Below are 6,810 nucleotides of genomic sequence, written 5' to 3'. Positions count from 1 at the left end.
CTAACTTCTCATCCTTTCAAATTTGATTTTCAAATCTTTTTCAATTAACTACTTAACTCTTTGTTTGATTTTAAAAGTTTACTATTTCAATCATATCTTTTTCAAAATCACCTAACTACTTTTCTCTCTCTTATTTTCGAAAATCACTAACCTCTTTTTCAAAAAAATTTCTTTTCATTAACTAATTGTTTTAAATTTTAATTTAATTTTATTTTCCTTCTTAAATTTTGAATTCTAATTAATAGTCAAAATAAAAACAAAAAAATATTTTTATTTCATTTTATTTAATTTTTGAATTCTTCCCGCTCCCATCTCTTTCTATTTATTTATTTATCTACTAACACTTCTCTTCTACTCATAATTCGAACCCCCTCTTCTCCCCTGTGTTCGAATTTTTTTTCTCTTCTCTTCTTCTACTCACAAAAAGGAATCTCCATACTGTGACATAGAGGATTCTATATTTTCTTTTCTGTTCTCTTCTTTTTCATATGAGCAGGAACAAGGATAAGAACATTCTTGTTGAAGCTGACCCTGAACCTGAAAGGACTCTGAAGAGGAAGCTAAGGGAAGCTAAAGCACAATTCTCTGGAGAAAGCCTGACAGAAATTTTCGAAAAAAAAGGAGACATGGCCAAAAATGATAACAATGGTGGAGATGCAAGGAAGATGCTTGGTAACTTTATTGCACCATCTTCTAACTTCTATGGAAGAAGCATCTCACTTCCTGCGAGTAGAGCAAACAATTTTAAGCTTAAGCCTCAATTAGTTTCTCTAATGCAGAGATCCTCATTAGTTTTTAACTGAATTCTTGCAAATCTGTGACAGTGTCAAGACCAATGAAGTTGATCCCGAGGTCTACAGGCTTATGCTTTTCCCTTTTGCTGTAAGAGACAGAGCTAGAACATGGTTGGATTCACAACCTAAGGATAGTCTGAACTCTTGGGATAAGCTGGTCAGTGCTTTCCTGGCCAAATTCTTTCCTCCTCAAAAGATGAGCAAGCTTAGATTGGAAATCCAAACCTTCAGACAGAAGGAAGGAGAATCCCTCTATGAAGCTTGGGAAAGATATAAGCAACTGATCAAAAGGTGTCCTACTGACATGCTTCTAGAATGGAGCATCATAAGTATATTCTATGATGGTCTGTTTGAGTTGTCAAAAATGTCATTGGACCATTCTGTAGGAGGATCTCTTCACGTGAAAACCCCTACAGAAGCTCAGGAACTCATTGAAAAGGTTGCAAATAACCAGTTCATGTACACCTCTGAGAGGAATCCTGTGAACAATGGGATGCCTTAGAAGAAGGGAGTTCTTGAAATTGATACTCTGAATGCCATATTGGCTCAGAACAAAATATTGACTCAGCAAGTCAATATGATTTCTCAAAGTCTGAATGGATTGCAAGCTGCATCCAACAGTACTAAAGAAGCATCTTCTGAAGAAGAAGCTTATGATCCTGAGAATCCTGCAACGGCAGAGGTGAATTACATGGGAGAACCCTATGAAAACACCTTTAATCCTTCATGGAGAAATCATCCAAATTTCTCATGGAAGGACCAACAGAAGCCTCAACAAGGCTTTAATAATAATGGTGGAAGAAATTGGTTTAGCAATAGCAAGCCTTTTCCATCATCTTCTTAGCAACAGACAGAGAATTCTGAACAGAGCCATTCTGGCATGGAACCATAGTCTCTGATCTATCCAAGACCACACTAAGTTTCATGAATGAAACAAGGTTCTCCATTAGAAATTTGGAGGCACAGGTGGGTCAGCTGAGTAAGAAGATTACTGAAACTCCTCCCAGTACTCTCCCAAGCAATACAGAAGAAAATCCCAAGAGAGAGTGCAAGGCCATAACTTTACTTGGTGTGGCTGAATGCCCAGAGGAGGAGGAGGACGTGAATCCCAGTGAGGAAGACCTCTTGGGACGTCCTCTGAATAGAAAGGAATTCCCATTTGAGGAACCAAAGGAATCTGAGGCTCATACAGAGACCATAGAGATTCCATTGAACTTCCTTCTGTCATTCATGAGTTCTGATGAATATTCTTCCTCTGAAGAGGATGAAGACATCACTCAAGAGCAAGTTGCTAAATATCTAGGAGCAATCATGAAGCTGAATGCCAAGTTATTTGGTACTGAGACTTGGGAGGATGAACCCCCCTTGTTAACCAATGAACTGAATGCATTAATGAGGCAGACATTACCTCAGAAGAAACCGAATCCCGGAAAGTTCTTCATACCTTGTACCATAGGCACCATGACTTTTGAGAAGGCTCTATGTGACCTTGGGTCAAGGATAAACCTCATGCCCCTCTCTGTAATGGAGAAACTGGGAATCTTTGAGGTACAAGCTGCAAGAATCTCACTAGAGATGGCAGACAAATCCATGAAACAGGCTTATGGACTAGTAGAGGACGTGCTAGTGAAGGTTGAAAGCCTTTACATCCTTGCTGATTCATAATCCTAGACACTGGGAAAGATGAGGATGAATCTATCATCCTTGGCAGACCCTTCCTAGCCACAGCAAAAGCTGTGATTGATGTTGACAGAGGAGAGTTGGTCCTTCAATTGAATGAGGACTACCTTGTATTTAAGACTCAAGGTTCTCCTTCTGTAACTATGGAGAGGAAGCATGAGAAGCTTCTCTCAATATAGAGTCAAACAAAATCCCCACATTCAAACTCTAAGTTTGGTGTTGGGAGGCCACAACCAAACTCTAAGTTGGTGTTGAGAGGCCACAACCAAACTCTAAGTTTGGTGTTAAGAGGCCCTAACCTTGCTCTGATTATCTGTGAAGCTCCATGAGAGCTCACTGTCAAGCTATTGACATTAAAGAAGCGCCTGTTGGGAGGCAACCCAATGTTATTTAATTATATCTATTTATTTTCCATTGCTATTTTATGTTTTCTTTAGGTTGATGATCATGTAAAGTCACAAAAACTACTGAAAAATCAAAAACAGAATGAAAAACAGCATTAAAAACAGCTCACCCTGGAGGAAGAGCTTACTGGCATTTAAACGCCAGTAAGAAGCATCAAACTGGCGTTTAACGCCAGAAAGAAACATCAATCTGGCGTTAAACGCCAGAAACAAACACCAGACTGGCGTTTAATGCCAGAACAGAGCATGGAATTGGCGTTTAACGCCAAGAATGGGAGAAAAGCTAGCGTTAAATGCCAGAAACAAGCAGCAAGCTGGCATTTAACGCCAGACATGCATTCTAAGGGCATTTTGCACGCCTAAATGGAGCAGGGATGCTAAGTCCTTAACCCCTCTGGATCTGTGGACCCCATAAGATCCCCACCTACCCCACCTCTTCTTCCCTCCTCTTCACACCTTTTCATAACACTCTTACCCAAATACCCTTTACTAATCACCTCCACACCTCTTCGCCATAAACCCCACCTACCTCCAAAATTCAAATTCTTTTCCCTCCCAAACCCAACCCTAATGGACGAAAACTACCCTTCCCCCCTGATGAGGTACAGAAGCTGGTGAATTAAAAATTATTAGAATGGTTACATTGCAAGTATAGTTCTTAACTCACCGAAAATCTGCCTATCAATTTAGAAATATGTCATAGAGAGTTTAAATTAAAAATTACTTGGAGTTTTAAGTCCCAGGTCGTCTCCCAACGAGTTGCAGAAAAGTGTGCTATATTATTAATCAGATGTTCCAAGAAGTTGAGTTAAGTAAATTGGAAATTAAATTGAGGAAATTTAAATAATATGAATAAAAGCCTTGACTGGGAGTTGATTAGTTGGAATCTCTACTATTGATGGAGTGATTTTCAAGATTAATTTATAATTAATGGTTGCTCAATTTGATTATCCTTTACTAGGTAAAGAAAAGTCAAACAAGTTGGAACGCTAGATCTGTTCACAAGATGCAACCCACTTAGTTCAAAGGGATTGGCGTTAGTGATTAGATAACAATCCAATGGTTAACCCAATTACAATTTTTCTTTCAATCCTTCCAACTCAAGAGTCCCTTTCAATCAACTCCCCATCAAGTGAGGGAACTACTCACTCATTGTAAATAATAAATCCATAACACATGAAAGGGAATTAAAAGAAGACATGATCATTGGAATGGAAAATAAATTTAAATGGAAGAAATAATCCTTGTATTAAATAATCACGAAAGTATCCAAATAACGAAGTTGAACAAAACAAAGAACATGGAAGAATAAAACCAAGTTAAGAAAACGAACTAGAATGACGAAGTCTTGATGAGGAAATAACTCTTCTCAATGTTCCAATGCTAAGACCAATTGAAAATAAAAATTCTAAAACCTAGAGAAAAACCTAAGGGAGTAAAACTAGATCTAAAACTGTTAACTGTATATTATGAATGTTCTCCTTTTGTTTCTGCATATTCTCTGGCTCTAGTCTGCTGTTCCGGGGCGAAAATTGGGTCGAAATAAGGTCCAAAATCGCCCCCAACGAATTCTGCAGATTATGCAGATCGCACATGTCACGCGATCGCGTCATCCATGCGGACGCGTCATTCGCGTTTTTCCTTGCCACGCGTTCGCGTCGTCCACGCTACCGCGTCGCCAGAACTTTTCTAATCCGCACGGCCGCGTGAGCCATGCGGCCGTGTCACTACGATTTGCTCTCCTTCGCGCGGTCGCGTGAGCCATGCGACCGCGTCACTTCTCGTTGGTTATCTCCTCAAATTCTTGTGTTCCTTCCATTTTTGCTAGCTTCCTTTCCAATATCCGACTCATTTATGCCCTGAAACACTCAACACACAGATCACGGCATCGAATGGAATAAAGGAGAATTAAAAATAAATAATTAAAGTCTCTAGGAAGCAGTTTCCAAACATGTAATAAATTCTGGAAGGAAATCTAAATGCATGCTAATTTAATGAATAAGTGGGTAAGGATCATGATAAAACTACACAATTAAACACAATATAAACCATAAAATAGTGGTTTATCAACCTCCCCACACTTAAACATTAGCATGTCCTCATGCTTAATTGAAGGAGATAAGGAAATAAGTATGAACATGTAGAAACTCATAAAATGCAATGCAAGCCTATATGTATATAAATAAATGCAACTATATGATTCTTGCCCACTTGATCAAAAGTAAATAAGCTCTTCAAAACAATTACAAATCAAATCCCACTAATTTTATCATTATACAATAAAACAGATAAAAGTGCAAGAAGATAGCTCGTGAAAGCAGGGAACATGAAAATTCAAGCATTGAACCCTCACTGATAATGTATGTACGCTTTAATCTCTAGTGTATAGGGTAATCACTCTATCCTCCTCTAATCATGCTTTCTAACTTTTGTTCTTCTCCTAACCAATCAACAACAGTTAATATACTAATGCAAACATCATGAGGTCTTTTCAAGGTTGTAATGGGGCTAAGGTATAGGTAGGGGTGTATATTTGGCCAAGTGAGCTAATAAATTGAATCTTTAATTAACCTAAGCTCCAACCTAACTTGTATACACGTAATGTAATCTTTAAAGTTCATACCTAGTTACCCAGAATTTTCTTTTTCAATCCATACTCATATATCAACTTTATATTTTGATTCTATCATATGTGCACTTGATCTTTGAATTCTGAATTTAACATTGGGGTAATTTTGTCCCCTTATTTATTTATATTTTTTTTACATTAAAATAAATAAAGCTTATCAATGCACATAGATTTTTTTTTATTCTTATAGTTCCGCATGAGTAGGTATCCAAATTCCCTTTAAATTTTCATGACACATTCCCTTAACAACTTTTGTTCCCATAGTTTCCCATACTTAACTAGCACACACAATTCTATTTTAAGCTAACCAAAGATTCAATTTGGGATATACAATTGTTTTTCAACTTAAGGTTAGTAATGTGGTAAGATATAGAACAAATGGGATTTAGAGGCTCAAAGTGGTTAACAAAGGTAATTGAAAAAGGTAGGCTCAATTTGGATAAGTGAGTTTAAACAAATAATGGCCTCAATCATGTGCAAGCATGTAAATATAATAAATATTGGACATATAAGATAAAAAAAAATATAGATCACAATCATAGAGAAGTAAACACACAGGAATGAAATAATTATGGTCAAATATTGTAACCATACATAAAGGCTCAAATCTTTCACAGGTTGTGTGTTCTTTAGCTCAAATATTATGTTCCAAATACAACTCAAGCAAATTTATCATAAAAATTTTGAAAAATTAGTGAAATTTTGTTCCAAAGATAGAGTCTTAAAAGAAACTTATTGTCTTTTCAATCAAGTAGAACATGCATGCAACTGTCCTAACCTATGCAATTTATTCTATTTTATAAAGGAAAGAAAATCTAACTAAAATATCCTAATTATTGGTGCTAGAGAAGAGAAACTACCTCTGGAAGTCAGGTACTGACCGACCTCCCCACACTTAAGGCTTTGCACCGCCCTCGGTGCCATCTGTCAAGAACAGGGGTGGGCTGGTAGCAGTATCTCCACAATCGGAGCCGTCATGGCTCCTTGTGCTAGTAAAAGAAGTGGAGTCCGGGGTATCCGAGTCCTTGAAGTGTCCCTTGAGTAGCTCCTTGAGGTGTTTGAATCGGCGCTCGTTACAGCGCTCTCTCATCTTTGCTTTCTGTTCTTGCCGATCTAACCGTTCGATTATCTGCTGGAGCAATGCATCAGTTGTAGGTTCTTGTGGTGTTGAAGAAGGATTGTCTTCAACTGGAGCAGTAGGAAGATTTGTAGTGGCTGCTGGAAGCCTGAGGTATTTCCCGTTAGGGACATACTGATCATCCCGTGGAAGCGCGGCTTTGGTGTCCCCAGCTCTGTAGGAGAC

General features: G+C 38.0%; 1 non-coding gene across 1 annotated transcript; it reads right to left on the bottom strand.

Annotated features, from left to right (window-relative positions):
* Nucleotides 1-996: 996 nt before the first annotated feature.
* Nucleotides 997-1,104, bottom strand: LOC112753529 (small nucleolar RNA R71). The gene has a single exon (XR_003177914.1). It is a non-coding gene; the product is annotated as a small nucleolar RNA R71 (small nucleolar RNA).
* Between the last annotated feature and the right edge of the window lie 5,706 nt (nt 1,105-6,810).

This window comes from Arachis hypogaea, chromosome 15 (assembly GCF_003086295.3).
Source record: "Arachis hypogaea cultivar Tifrunner chromosome 15, arahy.Tifrunner.gnm2.J5K5, whole genome shotgun sequence".
Lineage (NCBI taxonomy): Eukaryota > Viridiplantae > Streptophyta > Magnoliopsida > Fabales > Fabaceae > Arachis > Arachis hypogaea.
The sequence above is the reverse complement of the archived record's forward strand: the minus strand, read 5'-3'. Positions and strand labels throughout refer to the sequence as shown.